We start from the raw sequence: 24,598 nt of genomic DNA, 5'->3' as shown, positions 1-24,598 counted from the left end.
ACCATGAAACACACAGATGCAATAATCATGCCTTTACACCCCTGCAGGACCACTACCCAACGTCACCAGACAGGAGGGTCCAGACATCACCACTCCACCCACAGAAGAGGCCCATAGTGATGACAGCACCTCTGTCCACCTGGATCCAGATGACCGGCCCGGACCATCGGGGGCCTCAGGACAATTGGTTCCCCTCACACAGGCACAGGCCACCACAGACCTTCCCCCCTCTCGAAACACCAGCACAGCACCCACCCAGCGTGCCCATACCTCCATTCCAGGACACGTCAATCAGCTGTGTGTCCACCACTACAGGGAACCCAGGATAACCCACCACCCCAACAACAACAGGGACCTGGGGGCAGTGGCAGTGGGCACACGGTCAAGGGGACGGAGGCCCAGGAACACAGGGGAACTGGGAGGGCTGCTGTGCGACAGGGGGGAGACAGGCCAAGGGAACCCACTCTCCACGAGGCCCTCTCCTCCATCATGGGAGCATACCACCACTCCCAGGAGACGATGGCAACGGTACTGGCCAAGTTTCAGGAGACCCAGCGCCTGCAGGAGGAACAGTATTTGGGGCTCAGGGAGGAGCTCAGAACCATCAGCTCCACCCTGGGCACCATTGTAGGGGTGCTGAAGGAAGTACTGAACACCAGGAGGGACACTGTGGCACTACAAGGGGCCCCTGACACTAGCATGGACGATGAACTGCCCACCATCTCCGCCGGCGCTAGTGGACAGGAGGCACCGCCACAGGACCACCACACCAGCACCCCACCCCCTGCAGACGGAGAACCACCCCGCAAACGGTCTCTGAGATCCAGGAACAAGACAGAGCACGATGCCAAGACCCCCACCAATAAATGAGACCACCCTGATTGTCATCCCACTGTCCCACTTTGTCACCCTGTCCATATTGAAACTGCCCCAGCTCCACTTCCTATGCCCATATGGGCAATGCACCTGTGAGACTAATAAACTGGACTCTGCCATGGACACTCCTCCGCCGTCACCCTTCACCACTTAACTTCCCCTCCAATATTTTGTAGTTAAATAAACACATCTAAAGCACTAAAAGATCTGGAGTCTGTCTGCGATTTCGAAATAGTGTATTTGCAATTACAGTGACAAAATGTTCATGAAATAGTAATGTCAACATACCTATGTCACACAGCTCTAGTCCATGAGGAATCTAAGCAGATGACACACGTTGGGACCCACACCAGTGAAACCGTAAGGGAAAGTGACAACTCAGTGACCATACACTGGGTGAAATCGACAGACAGGATAGAGGTAGAAGTGTAAAAGTACATGTAGTAGGCAGGAATGTATTCTCACCTGTGTTTCACTGGAAATATTGCTGGATGACTGAGTTCCTGTTCTGCATGTGTTCTTCCTCTGCTTCCTCCTCATCACTGTCCCCAGACTCCACAGCTGCCACAACACCGCCATCTGGACCATCCTCCTGCAGAAAAGGCACCTGTCGTCGCAGAGCCAAGTTGTGAAGCATACAGCAGGCCACGATGATCTGGCACACCTTCTTTAGTGAGTAGAATAGGGATCCACCTGTCATATGGAGGCACCTGAACCTGGCCTTGTCCTGGGATACCTCACTGGGGTCAGTAGCCGTGACGGGTTGGGGTAACCAGAGTCACCTAATAGCCACACACGGTGCCTCTAGAGTTGACCCATCACATAAGGGATGCTGCTATTCCGCAGGATGTAGGCTTCATGCACTGAGCCAGGAAACATGGCATTCACATGGGAGATGTACTGGTCTGCCAAACATACCATCTGTATATTCATGGAATGATAACTCTTCTGGTTCCTGTACACCTGTTCACTCCTGTGGGGGGGGGACCAAAGCCACATGGGTCCCATCAATGGCACCTATGGTGTTGGGGATATGTCCAAGGGCATTGAAGTCACATTTCACTGTAGGCAAAACCTCCTCCTGAGGGAAAACGATGTAGCTCCGCATGTGTTTCAGCAGGGTAGACAACACTCTGGACAATACGTTTGAAAACATAGGCTGGGACATCCCTGAAGCCATGGCCACAGTTGTTTGAAAAGACCCACTGGCAAGGAAATGGAGCGCTGATAGGACCTGCACTTGAGGGGGGATTCCTGTGGGATGGCGGATTGCTGACATCAGGTCAGGCTCCAACTGGGTACACAGATCCTGGATTGTGGCACGGTCAAACCTGTAGGTGATAATCAAATTTCTTTCCTCCATTGTCGACAGGTCCACCAGCGGTCGGTACACCGGAGGATTCCGCTATCTCCTCACATGTCCCAGCAGACGGTGCCTATGAAGGACAACAGCGAGCACAGAGTCAAACATCTCAGAGGTATGTACCCACAGTCTACCCAGAACACCATTCATACACAAAATCTGGCCTGTATGTGTGTTGAGACTAGGCCTAGGTATGTGTGATGCAGTTGGTAATTAGGCCATGTGGGCCCCTGAAAAGGCGGCTGCCTGACCTGTAAAGTGGGAGGTAACTGCGCTGGCGTTGTACACCGTTGCGGTAGGCGGTCGAAGACCGCGGCGCAATGCTGCATTGGTTAACATTGGACCCTATGGGTCCCAGGAGCCATGGTGAAGTGCGCCGGCGGTGATGATACGCACCGCCGCGGAGGTGACCGCCGCGGACGTGACCGACATTTTCTATCTGTTGAATCACTCAATACCTGATCTTCGACAGGAGAGGACCTACACTGCAAGTGCTGCTGTGACCTCGGTCTGGAAGAGACAATGGCTCATGCGTCCGGTGAAAGGGCCCCTGCCTTCACATCGGAGGAGTTGGAGAAGCTCGTCGATGGGGTCCTCCCCCAGTACTCGCTACTCTACGGTCCTCCAGACCAACAGGTAAGTACACAGGGAGCATGTTGTATGGGCTATGCCTGTGTGGAGAGGGCTGGTTGTAAGAAGGAAGGGGGCAGAGTTCTGCATGCATGAATGACGGTGGGTGAATGTGCCACATGGCAAGGGTAGGGATGGGGGCCACTCACTTGGACGGCGCAGTTGGTAATGACTTCTCTTCTTCCCCTGTATATTTCATGTAGGTCAGTGCCCACCAGAAGAAGGATATTTGGCGTGCCATCACCAAGGACGTCCGTACCCTGGGGGTCCACCACAGACGGAGCACCCACTGCTGGAAAAGATCGGAGGACATTTGCCGCTGGAGCAAGAAAACGGCAGAGGCTCAGCTGGGGATGGCCTCCCAACGTGGAATGGGTGCCCGTCGAACCATGACCCCACTGATGTTCAGGATCCTGGTGGTGGCCTACCAGGAGTTGGATGGGCGCTTGAGGGCATCAACGCAGACACAAGGGGGTGAGTACACTCTCATTCAGCTGACTTTGCGTGCAGTGGAGGTGTCTGGGTGGGGGAGGAGGGCTGTGGCTTTCCCTAGGCCAGGGCGAGTTCCGTAGGCTAGGTCCCTCCGTAAGGCATGGCCCTGTGGCCCCCCACCCCACCTCTGTAGAGTGCCAAGTACAGCTATTCATGCACCTGTGTCATCTATGTGTGCATATGTCATCCATAGCCTTGTAGGCCATTTCCCAGGAATTGCACTGTAGAGCCCAACAGCGTGACGTAGTGCAGGGGGCTTCTGTGTCTGTCTTGTCCACCAAGGATAGCGGTAATCCATTCACTCAACATGTCTTTCTTCTGTCCCTCCCCTTTTTTGCGGTCTTCCTGTTCTTGTGTGCAATAGCATCATCAGGCGGAGGAGCAGTGGCACCGGAGCACGGGGGAGCTGCATCCCACATGGCCGTGGAGGGCCACATTACGGACTCAGAAAACACCAGTGGGACAGAGGGCGAGGGGAGCACCACGGAGGGGACAGGAGCTGAAACCAGCGACACAGACTCGTCCTCTGATGGGAGCTCCCTTGTGGTGGCGGCAACATCTCTGGCCCCCACTTCTACAGGTACAGCCGCAACCCCCCTCCCAGCACCGCCCTCCCAGCAGCCCCTCAGCCTTCGCCCCGTGCCCGCTCACCCAGGAGGGTGGGCATCACCTTCGCCCCAGGCACCTCAGCCCGTGCCCCAGTCACCCCTGATGCCCTCAGTGAGGAGGCCATTGACCTCCTCAGGTCCCTCCCTGTTGGGCAGTCTACCATTTTGAATGCCATCCAAGGTGTAGAAAGGCAGTTGCAACAAACCAATGCATTCCTAGAGGGCATTCATTCTGGTCAGGCGGCCCTTCACCGATCCTTTCAAACTCTGGCCGAAGCACTGATGGCAGCCATTGTCCCTGTGTCTAGCCTCCCTCCTCCAACTTCCTCCACCCAGACCCAATCCCCTGTACCTCTGCCTATCCCAAGCACACCATCAGACCAGCCTGCACACACCTCACCACACAAGGGAAGCTCATGCAAACATAAGCATCACACATCCCACAGGCACTCACGCAAGAATCGCACACATACAGACACACCAACATCCACTGCCTCCACTCTGTCCCCCTCCTCGTCGTCTCCCTCCTCCCTCCCAGTCTCGTCTACACTCACACCTGCATGCACTACCTCTACAGTCACTACGTCCCGCACCAGCACACCCACCACCATACCCCACTCACGTGCAGTCACCACCCCACTACCATTCACACGTCCCCTGTGTCCTCTCCCAGTGTGTCTGTGACGCCCCCTCCGAAGATACACAAACGCAGGCACACACCCACCCAACATACATCCACCTCACAACAGCCGCCAGCGCACTCACCTGCACCCAAAGCCACAAAACGTACACCTCCTACAACCACCACCTCTTCCTCCACTCCCAAACCCCCTCCAGCTACCCATCCCAGTGTCTCCAAACAACTTTTCCTGTCCACCCTTAAACTATTTCCCACCACCCCCCTGTCCAACTCATAGGTCCCGAACTAGCACCTCAGCCACAACATCTCCGGGACCAGTGGTGCCTGTTGACACAGGTATGTGGAGTGCACCGGCCAACAGGACACCCAGTGTGGCACGGAGCCACAGCACAGCCAGTCCCCCCCCCCCGGTGAAGCACCAGAAGTTGGCCAGTGCCCGGCGGGAGAAGGGGAAGACTCCAGCCACCCAAGCCGCTCCCAGGGGTCCCGGTGGGAGTGTGGACTCAGCTGTGACTCCTCCCAAGGTGGGGAAGGGCCAGAAGAAACCCAGCAAGTCTGGGAGGAGCAGCATGGAGGAGAAGACCAACATCATCCCCGCTGTCCAGGGGGCCCCCGCCAGCCCCATCGTTGCTGCCCAGGAGGCCCTCACCAGCCCCATCGTCGCAGCCCAGGAGGGCCCTGCCAGCCCCATCGTCGCTGCCCAGGAGGCCCCCGCCAGCCCCATCGTCACTGCCCAGGAGGCCACCGCCAGCCCCATCATCGCTGCCCAGGAGGCCACCGCCAGCCCCAGCCCAGCTGCCCAGGAGGGCCCCACCAGCCACAGCCCAGCTGCCCAGGATGGCCCCGCCAGCTACAGCCCAGCTGCCCAATGAAGGACCGCCAGGCCCAGCCCAGCTGGGCAATGAAGGACCGCCAACTCAAGCACCGTTGAACAGGGCAAGCACCGCTGAACAGGGCAAGGACCGCCAACTCAAGCACCGCTGAACAGGGCAAGCACTTCTGAACAGGGCAAGGACCTCCAACTCAAGCACCGCTGAACAGGGCAAGCACCGCTGAACAGGGCAAGGACCGCCAACTCCAGCACCGCTGAACAGGGTAAGAACCGCCAACTCAAGCACCGCTAGCCCATGAGCGGCAGGGGCACTGACACAACAGGGACCGTCACGGGGTGAGTGATGCACTCTGGGCACCAGTCCCCCTCCAGAACCAGTGGAGACATGCATCCACTACGTCTGTCCTTGGCAGGATGAAGCACTCTGGACACCAGTCCCCCTCCAGAACCAGTGGAGATACACATCCACTACCTCAGTCCTTGGCAGGATGAAGCACTCTGGGCACAAGTCCCCCTCCAGAACCAGTGGAGAAACACATCCACTACGTCTGTCCTTAGCAGGATGAAGCACTCTGGGCACAAAGCCCCCTCCAGAAACCAGTGGAGAATGTTATCTACTTGAGAGACTGTGGCTTTTCACTCCCCAGGATACATCAATGGGCATGGAGGCCCCTCGTGGATCTGGCGTCTTGCACTCATCCGGCTGAGGTGCCCCCTCTTTCCTCCCCCCTGAGGTGCCTGTTGTATTTCTATCTGATGCCCCTGCAGTGTTCTCTCTGTTTTGATCTGGTATTGTGTGTGGGCCTCGCCCATGCATTTTGGGCCCAGTGGTCCACGGACTACGAATGGTGCAATACCTGGATTACTAATCTTGGTGTATATTTTGTTAATAGTGTATATATGTATATTTTTGCTTACTGAATTTTGATATATTACATTGTTTACACTCATTTCCTTTTGTCTTTGCATTCTTCCGGGGGGGTTGGGGGGCGTAACTATAATGTATAGATATGCATTAGCGTGTGTGTTGTAGTGGGTGAGGGTGGGGTGGGGGTGTTGCGGGCTGCGTGTGTGTGTCGCTGTTTTTTGCCTCCCCTGTGTCGTAGGTGCAGTACTCACCGTGGTCTTCGCCGCCGGCGTTGGTGCTCCTGGTACAGGAGCAGGAAGACTATCGCAGGGAGAATTTGGAGTTCCGGGTCCATGGTGTCCTCCTTCCTCGTGGAGTGTGTAGAGGTGAGCGTTTTTCCTTTGAAATTCCTGTTTCCGCCGTGTTTTTATCCGCGGTGAATCCACCCCGGAAAAGGTGGTGGATTGGCCTGTCATAATAGTGTGGGCAGTACATTGTCCTCCGCCTGTCTGTTGGCGGTGACCGCCGAGCTGTTTGTTTGTACCACCGTGGCGGTCGGAGTGTTAAAGTGGCTGTCTTTGTTGGCGGTTTCCGCCACGGTCGTAATTCCAAATTTTTTACCGCCGGCCTGTTGGGGGTCTTACCGCCACTTTAACACCATCCGCCAGGGTTGTAATGACCACCAATACGCCATTTGTCCATGACGGTATCACAGGAAGTGACATAAATGTCAAAAACCACAATAAATGCAAGGTCAATTATATGTTTTAATAATGTAAAAATAAACTAAATCAGAAAAAAGGAGTAGCTAAGGTGCCACATGAACATTGCACAGGGAGCAGCAAGATTAGCTAGGGGTAAAAAAGTAAACTAGTCATGTCCATATGTAAAATGCTAGACAATGAGTATGTAGAAACTTAAATGCCCAATTAAAACCTGATATGCATGAGAAATCTCAAATGTCCAGGATTAACTTTCACATGCCCATTTACGTCCTCAGATATACAAGAATGCCCAACAACTGTATCCGAATACCAGACAATGCCTCAAATTCCCAGACACAACATCACACTTTGACGTATATCATGCATTGATTTCCCAGTATTGTGACATTCATTGAGCTATTATATTGCAAAGCTTTATAACCTTTTCTACCACTAAGACATCAAGAGAGGTCAATTTCCACTGTTTTTCTACTGTACCCTTCACTCGTTCTTATTAGGTTCTTCCTGCTGATTGCCTTTCTAAATTGTTCTGCATCACCTTGTTGTTTAATTCTGTGCCTTTTCTGTTTCTTTATCCTACTAGTTTTTTTCACTCTATCCTTCTTTTTCTTCCCTTTCTCCGTTGTTCATTTCCGTCTGTCTGTCTCACTCCCTTTCATCATTTCCCTATCTTCTGTAATACAAAACAGGTACAGTAGATGAAGCAGCACAGCCTGCCCACCAAACGAGGTAGAGCACAGTAAGCTATCAACAGGTTAAGACTCCCTTACAAAGCAGGTTTAGGGCTCAATGTGCACAAGTGCTGCCTACCTCTATATCATGTGGGGCACTGTCCTGGATATTTATTCAACATAATTGTGCATGATGTTATTTTAAGTGTATGCTGATAATGGAATGAAGAAAACTATGAGAGACAGAATGGAAAGTGTTGTTGGCAAACAGTTATGACTTCCTGAAGGTGTCACATGACATAGATGCACTTGACAGCAGTGTTTGTGCCGGCAGCAGCTCTGAGACATGTGCAAGGCATTTATGTTTAGATTTCATAAATAATCTGAAACACTAGACATTGTTACTCTGAAAGTGGCATCAAGTGCAATTGGAGCATGGCATCAAGTGCAATTGCACTTGTGATTGACTGAACTCACAGTGTTAGAAATTGGGTTTGTGATTGGCAGAGGTATGCACCCTGTCCAAGCAGTAACCACAATCCTAGTTTTGGTAAGTCTGATACACATTATAAATTAACCTGTGGTAACCTTCTAATAGCTTGGCACACAGCAGCCAGGCTTAACTTAGCAGGCAATGTATAAAGTATTTGTGCAACCCTCAACACAGTAAAACAGTGAAAACACCATACAAAAATAATGCACAGAAAACTAGACCTTAATTTAATAAACAAAACAAGACCAAAACTACATGAATCTATTAAGTAAAAGTTGGGATATGATTTTTTAAAGAATATCTACAAATAGAAACTTAAAGAGCCAACTGGGACAATCTGGTCACACTAGAGAGGGGTAAATCCAAAAGATGAGGCTGACAACAATGAAGCATGGGCTAGAACCAGGGATCAACCTTGTCCCACTTGTGTTGAGGGTTGCATCGACATCAAAGATCCGATGCGAGGAGCAGAGGGGGGCAATGCAAAGGCGATGTGCCAGTTCTCATCTGTGCAGTTATGGATACGAAATCATCGAGCCACACAGTTATCAATGCAATGTCATTGAGCAGCAGTGTGGCAGTGAACCCTTTCAGATGAACGTGATGCAGCGGCATCAAGCCAGGCAACCGATGATACAAAGGTGATGCATCGGGACTGAGGGCGCCACTTCTGAGCCCTGCAGTTGGTGCTGTGATACCCTTGTCCTCAGTGCCAGCAGTGATTTGTCAGCATTGAAGAGAGATGTGAGATTCCAATTGGTGCAGTGATGACAATATGCAGATTTCTTTAGAAACAGCTGCAGACCCCACTTGCAAGGATCCAGGACTGGGTTGGCACCACTTGGCAAGGTAAAACTCACAATTTGCAACATCCAGAAGCTGTAGTAGTAGTAGCAGAAGATGGGAAGGAAATAAACATGCAGATGGGGCCACTCATTCACAACTAAGCTCGTTTTGTGTGTGGCTTTCTGGATGGAATGCACAAGAGTCTACCTGTCTATATTTAAAGTTTAAAGTTTTAAATACCCTGCACTCTGCCCTTGGGCTGTCCAGGTCCTACCTTAGGGTAAAATATGCATTAAAAAGGAAGGATTGGGCCTGGCAAAAAGTTTAGCTTGACAGGTCAACATGGAGATTTAGAACTGTGCACAGAGGCTCTGCAATGGCAAACTTGAGACAAGTGTAAAGGTGCTACTGATGTGGGTGGCACAATCACTGCTGCAGGCCCACCAGTAGCATTTGATTGGAAGGCCCTGTACACATGTAGTAGGCTTAACTAGGGAACTATAAGTAAATTAAATATGCCAGTTGTGGGTAAGCCAATGTTAACATGTTTTAGGGAAAGAGCACATGCACTTTAACTCGGGACCACTCCCTATCTCCCCTGAAGCTGCCATCAGAATCCCAATGGGGAAGCAGTCCTTTTCCTTTGTGAATCAGTTACTACCCAACGTGGTTTAGTGACTGATGAACGTTTTGTGACTGCGATTACTGTTGCAAACCATTGATCAGAGATTTCCAAATTGCAATTCGGGAGGAACCCCCTAACATGCTGTTTCCATACTTGGATTTGGTAATGATTTCTGAACCCATTTTGCAATTCAGAAAAAAAGCTTTTTCAAAATACCAAATGGTTTAGTGCATATGAAAAAGGGTGTTTGCAGTCTCAAGTCCTATTTTTTAAAGTATTGGAAGGTGTACAACCATAAATATCTTTTATACATCTGACCCTATCTTGTCTCCATTTTATCTCCATTTTAGTGAAGAGTTTTCAGACCATGATACCTTGTTTCCTGTACATTTGAAATAAAGCTACATCACATTAGTGAATCTCTGGCCAGCAGCTAACGAAATGCAACTGGAATTACTTGACACTGGCTTGCTCTATAGGTTGGACTTTTCATTTTAGGGCAGAGCTGAACTGATTTTGCATAAGCTTGAAAAGCATGGCCAAGCTAGCTCAATCATGACATGTGCTTATGAATTTTCATTAAAAATTAAAATGTTATCCTTTATCAAGTGAAAATGTGTCCTTTTGTATTGACAGTGCTTAATTTGAGCCAATGGTTGATGGTGGGGACTACCAGCACTTATTTTTGGAAACCGGAATTTATTTTAACGACCGGCCATCTCCTGAGAGCAAAAGAGGGAAAACACACAAAGGTGAAAGGAGGAGGAAGTTAAAGATAAAAAAAAAACCTTCACAAAGGGAGAAAGCAGAAACCTGCACAAAGGGGGAAGGGGTGTCTGGCAGCGAATTAAGGAAACATTTGATGGACTAAAGATTACAAAGCCTTGGTATTTGATGCACTCACATTTAAGTTCACCAGCCATGGCCTTCTGAGAAATGCTTTGGCACCGGCACTGATTCTTTTTTTTTTTACAAATCAAGCACTGTACATGGTCCATATGTATATTTACATATGTGTGGATGCCCCACTGTGGCATATTTTGCTTTAAAAAATGGTCATAATTTTCATGTGAATTATGCAGATTACTAAACTCTTACTGTCACCTGTGTTAAAACTCTATGCAAGGACATAGTTTGCATGCAAAGGTCCCTTAAGATACCCACCAGAAAATAGTTTAAGCCAAAAATGTCTTGCAGCCGATGGCAGACATCCCTTTCATTGGTCCAGCAAGTCTTGTTCTGCATTAATCAGTAACTGCTCAATTAAAATTATGTGCAAATGTATAACTGGGAGGGTTGAAGAATTATGTGAAATAGATGTGAAAACAAGAATTATGAAAGACTTCACTTGCGTAAAAACATCATCAGGCCATCATATGCATATATTCAGAAACCTGTCATTGAAGAACACTGAATTATATGAATTAGAAGCATTCTTAATTCGTGTGTCATCCATGAATGGCCCAATCATTGGGTCTCTTTTGTAGGTAAGTTAGTCATGTAGTGAGAAGCAGTCATGTCTCCTGTAAAGGAGGTCCTATACTGATAACCCTGAAGTCACTGTGCCACATTTTTCCTTTTTCATGTTGTTACACATTTGTGGTCTTTTCCTGTGATGTGGATGCTTCATTTACTTGCATTTGTACAGTCATATTTTCCATTAGGTTAAAATGCTTGGTCTCTGATTCGGAGTCTGTCAAAAACCAGATGCTTTTTATTGCATCAGTTAAATAACGATACAATGCTTCAATTACATATCAGTAATTGCATTACTCTGACTGTAATTGCCATAATTAATTACAAAATTAGACGGCCATGCCTCACAGACACTTCAAGTTTCAAACTTAAAAGCACCTACCCACCTTCCAACCTCCTGTTTTAGTTGACACAACACCCCCACCTAATACATTTGGCCTTGTGATCACAGGGAGGGAGGGTTTAATTACTTAGGGTAAAAATATACTTGGAGTAACGCAATTACCAGTAAGTAATTAAAGCATTACTACCTCCCACATTTCCCCCCGAATTAATTATAAAATGAGAACTAACTATCAATAACTTTGATCAGGGCAACTAATTATTCATGTAACACTCAATTTATTTAATCCTGGAATCAAACATCCTGTTACTTCATAAAATACACAACTTTGACCCAAAATCCTCCTCAGGTCAAATTCCTGCATCACTTCAAAAACATCACATAGAAGTAGATAGGTTAGCCTATGTTGCAGCATTACAAATTTCAACCAAATATGCTCCTTGAGTCTCTGCAAGGGAAGTAGACATGGCTCTATGGGATCTACCTTCCATTCCTGATGGGCATGAAGTTCTTACCTCCCTATATGCCATGCTATCCAAGATATGATCCACCTACTCCGAGTCTTATTCGAAGGTGTAGACCCTTTCCTAGCTTGCCCAAAATTCACAAACAAAGAAGAAGAAACCCTGAAATCAGAATCCCTATAGAAATAAATCAGAATAGCTTGTGTAACATCCAAAGAATGTAACTACACCTTTTCCGGGGAAGAAGGATTAGGAAGAAACACAGGTAAAATAACCTTCTGCACTCTGTGAAATATTGAACTTATCTTATGGTTAAAATAAGGATCAGGAAGTAAGATTACCCTATACTGGAACACCCTAAAAAAGGGATGCTTTAACAATAAGGAACCCAATTCCCCCAGCATCCCCCCTGATGTAATTGCAACCAAGAAGAATGTTTTCAAGGTAAGTAATATCAAATCCTCCCTCTCAAGTGGTTCTAAAGGAGAGTTCTGCAACCCCTCCAGAATGAAAAAAATGATCCTACTATGGGCACACCAGATTCAGAAACCCTTAAAAAGCCTTTGAGTGAGCCCATCTGCATCTTGCAAATTACTCCAAGACATCTAAAGAGCCCTAATGGCTGCTTCCTGGATCTTGAGAGTAGAAATCTTTGATCCCAGAGTAAAGCAAAAACCATCCTGTAGGAAATCCAGCACCTTCACCAGCTCAACTGAATGTGAGATTAAATGTTTAGATATAAACGATTTCTGAAAATTGGCCCAATATCTTTAATAGAAAGAAAGTGTGGAAACTCTGCTAGATTCATGAATGGAGGAAGCCACCTTCAGAGAGACCCCCTTTACCTTTTATCTTACCCTTTCACCCTCCATACTGTCAGTCTCAGGATTCTCAATGCTTTGCTCTTAAGATAGGAAAACATTATGGGGATGGAACTCCTGGAAGAAGCAACCTCTCACTGCTCCTCATAGACAACAGATGGTACCAAGCAGAGCAGAGTCTTGTAGAGCTATCAGTATCACCATTGAATCCTCTTGCTTCAACCTGATCAAGAACCTCAGAAGAAAAGGGAAAGGCAGAAAGTCATATAGGATCCCCTTTAGCCAAGGACAAGACAGGACATCCTCTGCCTAAGCTCTCTCCTCCCCTCACCCTCGAACAGAGCAGGGGAAGAAGGGCATTCTGTGCTGAAGTGAACAAACCTGCTACTTGTCCTCCTGACAAATCCTATGAAAGGCCCACCTGGTCAGACAAAAATCCTGAAAGGAGGGAATTTCCCTGCTCAATTTTTCTGCACTGACATTCAAGTTCCCCTTAATGCAATTCACTCTCAGCTCCTGTAAGCTGTCCTGTGCCCACAGACAAATGTGATCAGAGATCCTTGTCAATTTGGAGATCTTGTGCCCCACCTTTTTTTTTAGGCAAGACTTGGATGTGTTGTTGCCCATCCCTACCAGGACGAGAGCCCCTGCACCTGCTGTGCACCAATTAAATCTCCCCCGCCCACCAACCTGGCATTTTCAAGATGACCAGCATCTAAGACATTAAGCTGATCCCTTTCCTGATGTGTGAAGACTCCATCCATCAGGAAAGCTCCTCTCTCACTACATTTGTAATCAGTATCTTTATGGTTAAATCCTGAGATACCAGGGACCAATGAGTCAGAATGTGTCTCACCACCCAGTTCAGATGGAACCAGGCCCATGGTACCAGAAAAACAGTTGTTGCAAGCTCACCCTGCACCTGCATTCAGTCTGATGTAATTGGATTGCCCTGCCCCATCAATTCAGACAAATGTGAGTGAATCGTGTTGATCCTCTTCTCTGTCAGTAAAACCAATACTACACTGCTTAGAAACCTTGTACCAATTAAAATCTGGTCCTGAGCACGCATCAGATAAGACTTCTTCTGATTTACCAGAAGCCCATGATGTTCTAATACTGCAAGCATGGACCAGGTAGTGTTCTAGATATGGAAGGAGTGCTATGCCCTTCTGATGCTGAAAACCCTTCAGAGGAGCTTGGACTTTGGCAAAGACCGTTGGTCCTGATTTTAGACCAAAGAGGAGCACCCGAAACTGAAAGGTCAATGAACCTATTGCAGACTGCAAAAATCTTCCTTTCCACTGTGAGAACTTCCACAATTGTCCTTTTTTTCAAGAGAGTTACAACACTGGACCATAAAGCCTCTCTCTGTAGTCGATTCCCGGGAGTAGAGGTAAGGAGAGTTCCGTAATCTAGAGGTTTCGGAATGAACTCAATCAAATAGCCTCACCAGAGTAGGCTGAGCACCCGTTGATCTCTCATGGACGCATGCCAAAAGCTCCCAAAGCCCAACAATCTCCCTCCAACTGTGGGATCCCCCTCCTAAAAAAATCCTAATGGTCCCTTTTCCAAGACCTATAGGATTTGGGGCAGCTCCCTTATAGGGAAAAGTGTTCTTCTAGTCTTTGAAAGACTTTGTAGTGGTAGCATTCAGCTAGCCTCCAAACAACTTCTTCCCTTTTAATGAAAGTTTCAGGAGAGTAGCTTCACCTGGATAATCAGTCTTCTAGTCCCGAATCCAAGCATGGAGGTATGCCAGGATAGAGACAACAGTTTCACCTCCTATTCCATTTGCAGCAGCAAATAAGAACTGTCTACCTTCTCCTGGAAGATGATAGAAAAAGGCTCATAGGCCCTCATTACAACACTGGCGGTAAATGCCGCATACCGCTGTGCTGACAGCCGCCAACATACCATGAGTGCGGCGGTAATCCACCAAGGGTATTATGACCACACATAGAAATCCGTCACTATACAGACACAAACACAAGTCCGCCAGACCAAAGGTCAGTGATAAAATGGCGATAGCCAAACCCACACCATTACGCCCACAGTACCACGACCCACGAATCACCGGGGAGGTCTTTTCAACCGCGGTAAACCATTGGCGGTACACACTACCACACTCAAAATACACACACACTTACAAAACTACACCACATTGGACAATTAAAAAAAAACATACCTGACACGCATACACACACCACACCCACACACCCATTCCAATATAAAACACACATACACATTACCCACAACCCCTTACAGTGAATAAAAAGAGACCAAGCACAGAGAGACAAGCAAGAGGCAAACACTCAATCAGAGGCACAGGCCACCATCACCCATACACCATTCACCCACATCACAGCATACACCACAACACATCATCCCACACATCACCCCACACATCCTCACACATATCACTCACCCCACATCCATGCCACCCCAAAGACACCCCAGGTTTTCTGAGGAGGTGTTAAGGGTCATGGTGGAGGAAATCATCCGGGTAGAGCCACAGCTTTTCAGATCACAAGTGCAGCAGACGTCCACAGCAAGGAAGATGGAGCTATGGCAGAGGATCGTGGACAGGGTCAACGCCGTGGGACAGCACCCAAGAACCAGGGATGACATCAGGAAGGGGTGGAATGACCTACGGGGAAGGTGTGTTCCGTGGTTGCAAGATACCAGGTAGCTGTACAGAGGACTGGCGGTGGACCCCCACCTCCTCCCCCACAACTAACAACATGGGAGGAGCAAGTCTTGGCGATCATGCATCCTAAGGGCCTGGCAGGAGTAGCAGGAGGACTGGAGTCTGGTAAGGCAAATCTTTACTATTATATCCCCCCCACCCTACCTGCATGCCATCACAAACTCCTACCCATCACTCCACCAACTCACATCTACCCCAATTTCACAACCCACCCCTCCCAATACCAAGCCTTGCATGTAACACCAATGCATGGACACCCATCACAGACCTGCATGGACACCCATAACCACAGCATAACCAGCAGAGAGACTCACCCAGCCCACAAAATTGCAACTCACACAAGGGCAAGCCAACAGAGAAATCACAATCAGAGATGGAAACCTACCCATTCACAATGTGGCCCATACAGATACATTAACAATGCATTTGCATCCCAACAGCACCCCTACTCAAGGTCACTGGAGAGGAGGTGCCAGCTGCATCCAGTCCCCCCTGAAAAGGCCCACAGTGATGACAGCAGCTCTGCACGCCTGGATCAGGATGACCAACCTGGCCCATCAGGGGCCTCTGTACAGTTGGTTCCCCTGCCACAGTCCCAATCCATCACAGAGCCTCCCCCCTCAGGAAACACCACCACAGCACCTACCCAGCGGGCTCATGCCACTGTCCCCAGGGCACATCAATCAGCAGCGAGTCCACCACTACAGGGACCCCAGGCAACCCCACAAACCCAGGAAGAACAGAGACCTGGGGTCAGTGGGCACACAGTTCAGGGGACAGAGGCACAGGACAACAAGGAAGCTAGAAGGACTGCTGTGCGACAGTGGGAGAACAGGCCCAGGAAACCCACTCTCCACGAGGCACTCTCCAACATCCTGGGAGCATACCACCATTCCCAAGAGACCATGGGCCAGACACTGGCCAAGTTGCAGGAGACCCAGCAGCTGCGGGAGGGACAGTACCTGGGGATCAGGGGTAACCTAACAAAATATGCACCATCCTGGTCACCATTGCAGGGGTGCTGGCTGACATGGGCAAGACCATGAGGCAGGCAGTGGCACAACAAAGGGCACCTGACACTAGCCAAACCGAGGAACAGCCTTCCACCTCCGCCAACGCTAGTGGACAGGAGTACCCGCCACAGGACCAACAGGCCATCAGCACCCACCCCCTGCAAAAGGAGAACCACCCCGCAAATGGTCCCTGCGATCCAGTCAGGAGACTGAGAACATTGCCAAGACCCCCGCCAGGAAATAGGACTCTCCTGATAGTCACCCTTCTGTCTAACTCTGTTACCCTGTCCACCTTGAACTGCCATTGCTCTCCCTTCCCATGCCCCCTTGGACAATGCACCTGTGATACCAAGAGGCTGGACTCTACCATGGACTTTCCTACACCATCACCCCAGCCCCTTGCACATACACCTATACTTATTATCACCTTAATAAACACCCTTGAAACAAATAACAATCTGGAGTCAGTCTAACGATTCACAAATGTATTAGTACAACATTATCAAAGCATTGCAACATATATGTACAGTGAAATATACTACAGCATGACCTTTGGTGGGCAGCAGTACATATAGCAGGAGCCAGAATGGGGCACAGTGATCTGAAAATAGAGAATCCAAGGGGAACAGTCAGTGGCCATAGACATAGGGTAAGAGGCTGCCTTGTACAAATGTCCAACAGATTACGTAAATGTTAAGTGGAGTTACAGTCTCTTACCTGTATGTCACTGGAAGTACTGCTGTATTATGTTTGTTCTGTTGTCGACATCTTCTTCCTCTGCCTCCTCTTCGTCACTGTCCACAGGCTCCACCGCTGCCAGAAGACTATCTCCAGGCACATCCTCCTGCAGAAAAGGCACATGCTGTCTCAAGACCAGGTTGTGCAACATACAGCATGCCACTATGATCTGGCATACCTTCTTGGGTACGTAGTACAGGAATCCACCTGTCAGATGGAGGCACCGGAACCTGGCCTTCAGGAGGCTGAAGGTCCTTTCTATAATCCTCCTTGTACGCCCATGTGCCTCATTGTAACATTCCTCTGCCCTTTTCCTGGGATTCCTCACTGGGGTCAGTAGCCATGAGAGGTTGGAGTAACCAGAGTCACCTGTAAATATAGGCTGACAACAGTTAGACACACACTAACCCTTAGGGGCAATCCCATACCCAGACATCAACATATACTCATTGGGCACCTTGGGCTCACCTATTAGCCACACACGGTGCCTCTGGAGTTGGCCCATCACATATGGGATGCTGCTATTTCTCAAGATAAAGGCGTCATGCAGAGAGCCAGGATATTTGGCATTCACATGGGAGCTTTTTCTATTCCTGTAAACCTGTTCATTTCTCCGGGGGGGCGGGACAAATGCTACATGGGTACCATTAATGGCACCAATGATGTTGGGGATATGTCCCAGGGCATAAAAGTCAGCCGTCACTGTGGCCAAATCCTCCACCTGAGGGAACACGATGTAGCTGCGCATGTGTTTCAGCAGGGCAGACAACACTCTGGTCAACACGTTAGAGACTATTGGCTGAGACATCCCTGATGCCATGGCCACTGTTGTTTGGAAGGAACCTCTTGCCAGGAAATGGAGCACTGACAGGACCTGCACTAGAGGGGGGATTCCTGTGGGCTGGTGGATAGCTGACATCAGGTCTGGCTCCAATTGGGCACACAGTTCTAGGATTGTGGCACGATCAAGTCTGTATGTGATGATAATGTGTCTGTGCTCCATTGTCAATAGGTCCACCAGGGGTCTGTATACCGGAGGATGCCGCCATCTCATATTCTGCCTCAGTGGTTGAAGCCTATGGAAGAGAACGGTGAGCAGAGGGTCATATTTCCACATCTGTTGCACTAATGTTGCTTAATGTACTTTACAGAAGCAGAATGTGAACTTGAGAGTCATTTGATGTGCCAATGTCTGCTGTGACACAGTTAGGTGCTATGCCCCGTGCCCCCCCCTGAAATGGCAGGTGCCTGACCTGTGAGGAGGGACAAGTGGAAATGAGGTAATTGCCCTGGCGTTGTGCACCGTTGCGGTAGGTGGTCGATGACCATTGTGCAACTTCACATTGGTTATTCTTGGGCCCTAAGGGTTCCAGGAGCCAATGGCGATGTACGCCGGCGGTGAAGGTACGCACCACCGCGGACGTGACCGCCATTTTCTATCTATTCACTCACTTGCTACCTGACCTTCAACAGGAGAGGACCTACACTGCAAGTGCTGCTGTGACCTGTGTCTGGAAGCGACAATGGCTCATGTATCTGGGGAAAGGGCCCCTGCCTTCACTTCGGAGGATTTGGAGAAACTGGTGGATGGGTCCTACCCCAGTACATGTTACTCTACGGTCCTCCAGACAAACACTGTGTGTATGATGAGTGGGCCATGAATGTTTAAAGTGCTGTGGATGTAAGCCACATGTTGGGGGGGCTGAGGTGTCCTGGCCAGAGTGCAGCATGTAAGGCTGGTCAGTGTATATGCATCAGGGCATGGTTGGGAACTGGTGGGCAATGATTATGACGGTCCGGATGGGGGAGTAATTTCCCTTTCTGCTGTTTTTTCCCTCTAGGTCAGCACCCACCAGAAGAAGGGTATTTGCCGTGCCATTGCCAAGAAGCTGAGACAGGCTGGTGACTGTCTCAGTAAATAGTTGGGCATGGCCTAGTGCATTGGGCAGATCCCTGTGTGTAGTGTAGGCCAACAGTAGTGTTGTTGCTGGCATTGACCAAGTGTATCCTCTGTCTCTTCCCCTCCCTTTTTGTTTTGTCACCCTGTCCTTGTGTGCATTAACATCATCTGGTGGAGGACCAGAGGCAACAGTGATGGAGGGAGCTGCATCCCACATGGGCCTGGAGGCCAAATCCACTGAGGGTGAATGCACCAGTGGGATGGAGGGCCAGGGGAGCACCATGACGGGGACAGGAGGGGAGACCACAGACAGCGACTCCTCCTCCAATGGAAGCTCCCTGGCAGTTGTAGACACCTCTGTGCCCACCCCAAGAAAAGGTACAGTCGCCACCCCCCCATCAGCACCGCCCTCCCAGCAGCCCCTCAGCGTGTTTCCCATGCCCGCTCACCCAGGAGGGTGGGCATTTCCTTTGCCCCAGGCACCTCAGGCCCTGCCCCAGTCAGGAGGCTATTGACCTCCTGAGATCCCTCAATGTTGGGCAGTCAACCCTACTGAATGTCATCCAGGGTGTCGAGAGGCATTTGCAACAAACAAATGCATACCTGGAGTGCATTCACTCTGGCGTGGCGGCCCAAAAGAGAGCATTTCATGCTCTGGCCTCAGCACTGATGGCAGCCCTTGTCCCTGTATCTAGCCTGCCCCCTCCAACTTCCTCTACCCAGACCTAATCCCTTCAACCTCAGCCTATCCCAGGCACACCTCCTGACCAGCATTCACCCAAATCACCACAAAAAGTGGGTCAGGCAAACACAAGCACCACACTTCACCTCACAGACACGCACACAAGCACCATGCCCATGCAGACACACCAATATCCACTTCCTCCACAGTGTCCCCCTCCTCCTCATTATCCACCTCCCTCCCAGTAGCATCTACACTCACACCTGCTTACACTACGTCTTCATCCCCTACCTCCATCACCAGCACCCCATCACAACACAGCCCTCACTTGCAGTCACCACCCCCACAACCATGCACACATCCCCTGTGTCCTATCCCAGTGTGTCTGTGACCCCCTCCTCCCAAAGTACACAAACACAAGCACCCACCCATCCAACAGCCATCCACCTCACAACAGCGTCCAGCCCATGCACCTTCACCCAAAATCAGCAGACACCTCCTACAATCACTCCCTCTTCCTCCACTCCCAAACCCTCTCCATCTTCCTGTCCCAGTGTGTCTAAAAAACTGTTCCTGGCTAACATTGACCTCTTCTCTACGCCTCCCCCCATCCTTCCCATCGGGCCAGGGTGTCCAGATCCCAGGCCAGCATGTCAGCCACCATGTCGGTGGACGCTGTGGTACCTCCAACTCCCAGAGGATCATAGGGGGCACCCGTCAGTCCGGCCAGTGTGCCACCTAACCCTGCAAAGGACCAACCCATTCTGCCACCTGCCAAGGTTAAGAAGGGGCCAGCATGCAGGACGGCCAAGGAGTATGACCCACCCAGCAAGGCCTCCTCCAAAACTCCAGCTGCCAGTGCCAAGGTCCCAGCAGCATCTGCCAAGGTGAGGAAGGGGCAGAAAAGCCAAGGCAAGGCACTTCAGGCCTCGGAAGCTCCAGGTGAGGGACTGGTGCCCACCATCAAACCCAACAGACTCGTCTTAACACATTTTATCATTTTATATGTTCCCCAAATAACCATTAAACAAAACACAATTATTGACACCCATTTTGCTATTGGCAAAATAACATTTCTTCCCACATTGCTGAACCAATATCCCACAGCTTCAATCCCTTTCCTAGCTTTTTCCCAAATCATAGTTTCTGTTAGTTCTTTCAAATCCTTACTATTAGTACTAGTTACATTTGTAATTAACTCTTTGACTTTCCCTGAGTTATCAGGGATATATGAACAACAATGATTACAACCTAACAAATTATAAACTCCGCTCTCTTTCGCCAAAAGAATGTCTAATGCAAGGCGATTCTGAAGTGCCATAGCTCTTGTAGAAGCCAATTCTGTATCCAGAAGAACGTTAGCTCTGGAATATCTTATCAACATGTTATCTACTATTGTAGATAACTTCTGAATCTTAATCGAATTTAGGACTACTTCCACTGAAGGAATTATAGCCCCAAATATGTCTCCCACAATGCTAGAAATTGATTCTCGCTTGTGTCTCGTTTGACATGTCATTGAATCTGGAATCTTACTCAAGTCTTCCAACTGATAGATTTTTGGAAAGACTATTCCTAAATAACATGTTCCATACCACCCTCTAGGAAGATGATAATATGCATTTCTTTGACAAATATAGTAAATCCCGGGTACTGAAGGATCCTGTACATTCATCATAAAATCCCACTTACTCTTAAACATGAACACATGTCTACATTCACTCTTTCCAACAAACACTCTATCAGTTTTACTCCAAGGTCTATGTATACAAAGTTTTCCTACATGCTCAGCATCTATTGTTAGTTTACGTGGTTTAGTGATGTCAGTAAAAGCATAATCTATGCCAGGCTTTCTAATTATAATTCCCTGATTCATCTTTGCCTTTATTTCTCTCCTTCTGTCTTCTGTATTACCTATTAGGATTGGATGTCGCTCTCCCCATCAAGATTTTGTGCGGGGACAACCCAGCCTTTTTGTCAGGACTACTTCTCATTGATGTTAGTACTAGAGGTAAAGCATCTGGCCATTTTAAATTTGTCGATGCACACACTTTGGCCAATCGTAATTTTAGTGTTCCATTCATTTGCTCTACAAGACCTGAAGCTTCTGGGTGATAACTGCAATGTAATCTCTGCTGGATATTTAATGCAGAGAAAAGCAATTTTATCACCTCATTATTGAAATGTGTACCCCTATCTGATTCAATCGAAACTGGAAAACCAAAAGGTGGAATTAGTTCTCACAGCAGTTTAGCCACAGTAAGACTGTCATTTCTTCTTGTTGGGTAATCCTCAATCCAATTACTGAAAATGCACACAATCACCAACAAGTATTTCAAGCCAGCACATGCAAGCACCTCAATGAAATCCATCTACATTCTACTGAATAGACCTCCTGCCATACCAATGTGACCCATGTTGACAATTGTTCCTTTGCCAACATTCATCTGCTGGCAAATTATGCACCTATGGCATACCAGCTCTGCTACTTGTTGAATTTTGGATTGTACCAGAACTGTTTAAAACTCCTGATCATTGCATCTCTTCCAATATACATTTGTCCATGGCAGAACCTTGCCATTTGCATCGATAAACTGTTTGGCAATGCTTCCTTTCCCTCTATTGTTACCCAAATCTCATCCTCCCTTTGTATGCATCGATGTCTGATCCAATCCCTCCTTTCCTCTTCTGGAACACTGTTCTGTATTGCTTTCAACTTGTCTAATGTCTCCACTATCTGCATAGAAGAATTTGTATACATGTCTTCATTGTCAGACATCAATTCCCAATTCCTTTGAATGAAATTCCATTTAGAGCACAAAATTTTGCAACTTGGTCTGCATAAGCATTTCCCAATGTTACATAATCTTGTTTTCCATTGTGTGCACTGCATTTGACGACAGACATTTCTTCAGGTTTCTGTACTGCTTGTAACAAATCATGTATTCTCTCCCCATTTCTCACAGGTGAACCTGAAGAACTCAGGAACCCTCTCTGTGACCAAATTTACCCAAAATCATGTACGATACCAAATCCGTATTGGCTATATGTATAGATTGTCACTTTCATTTGGTCTGATAATTGACATGCTCTGGTAAGAGCCACCAACTCCTGTGCGGATATCAATCCTATAAGACAGGAAGCTTCTAGCAGGCCTGTGACTGTACACACTGCATACCATGCTCTTAATTCACCTCTGTTGTCTCGTAAGCAAGAACCATCAACAAAAATAATTTGATCATTGTCTTCTAGACAAGTGTCTTTGATGTCATCTCTTGATTTGGTACATAGTTCTGTCACTTCCAAACAATCATGTTCAACGTCATCTATGTTAGACAGACCTTCTCCCTCATTTGGTAATAAAGTTGCTGGGTTAAGCACTGTGCACCTTTTTACTGTCACATTTGGTGCCCCAAGAATCACTGATTTATATTGTGTCAGTCTTGCATTTGTCAAATATTCTGTCTTTGACCTGGTCAATAGAATTTCTATTGCATGAGGTACTATCACTGTCAGAGGATAACCCATTACAATATTTTCACTTTGAGTTATCCTCTGCTCAACTGCTGCAACTGCTCGCAAGCATCCTGGTAAAGCTGCTGCAACATTATCCAAGGTAGCTGAAAAATATGCTACTGGGTGATTGACACCACCATGTTTTTGTGTCAAGACAGACAAAGAACATCCATCTCTTTCATGACAAAACAATAGGAAAGGTTTTGTATAATCAGGCATACCTAAAGCTGGTGCTTGACACAAACTCTCTTTTAGTTCAGTAAAAGCTTTCACGCACTCCTCATCCATCATTACAGGATCTGAAACATCCTTTGTGTCAATCTCTGCAATGGTTAGAAACCGGCTGAAAAATTCGGAATCCACGGACAACAATAACCTACCCTTCCCAAAAACATTCTCAACTCTTTTTGTGAATTTGGCATTTTCATTTTAACTATTGCTGCCACTCTCTCTTTGGAAATTCTCCTCAACCCTTTCTCAATCAAATGTTCCAAATATTTCACTTCTTGTTGACAATACTGCAACTTAGCAGGAGAAACTTTATGACCATTGTCTCCCAGAAAGTTCAACAATGCAATTGTATCTTCTTTGCAGCCTTCCTTTGTTTTTGAGGCTATCAACAAATCATCAATGTACAGCACTAAAGTCAACTGATAAGGCATTACCAATGACTCCACGTTCTTTTTCAAGATCTGATTGAAAATTGATGGTGACTCTGAAAACCCCTGAGGAATCCTGCACCAACAGTAGACTCTTATCAGGAATTTGAAACAAAAGAGATATCTGCTGTCCTCATGAAGAGGGACTGAAAAGAAAACTTGGCACAAATCAATGATTTGGTACAACTGGACAACACTTCACCACAATGTCATCTATTTTTCTCAAATCTTGAACCAAACGTATTTTTCCATTCGGCTTTTTCAAACCCATAACTGGTGAAATACATGGACTGCTCATCACTTCTTTTAAAACTCCTTGCTCCGAAAATTGTTCTATCAGCAGTCTTATCCCTTCTATTATTTCATTTGTCATTGGGTATTGAGCAGTTTGTGGAAACAGCACATTTTCTTTCACAGCTACTTTGACTCCCTCAACTCCTTTAATCAAACCAATGTCTTTTCCTGAAAAATCCCAAACTTTCATTTTAACTCTTTCCTGCAAATCATTTGGCAAATCTTTCTTTTCAGACACTGGAAAGAAACTGATTAAGTCTTTCAAATTGTGCTCTTCATTTGTCACCTCTTCGTCTATTGCCTGATCATCCTCTACATTCAATAAAGCTAGTTCACAACCTTTCATTCTCTTTCCTACATCAACTGGCAAATCTTCCTCATCAACGCTAATGGT

The sequence above is a fragment of the Pleurodeles waltl genome, chromosome 10 (genome assembly GCF_031143425.1).
Source record: "Pleurodeles waltl isolate 20211129_DDA chromosome 10, aPleWal1.hap1.20221129, whole genome shotgun sequence".
In the NCBI taxonomy this organism is placed as follows: Eukaryota; Metazoa; Chordata; class Amphibia; order Caudata; family Salamandridae; genus Pleurodeles; species Pleurodeles waltl.
The sequence above is the reverse complement of the archived record's forward strand: the minus strand, read 5'-3'. Positions refer to the sequence as shown.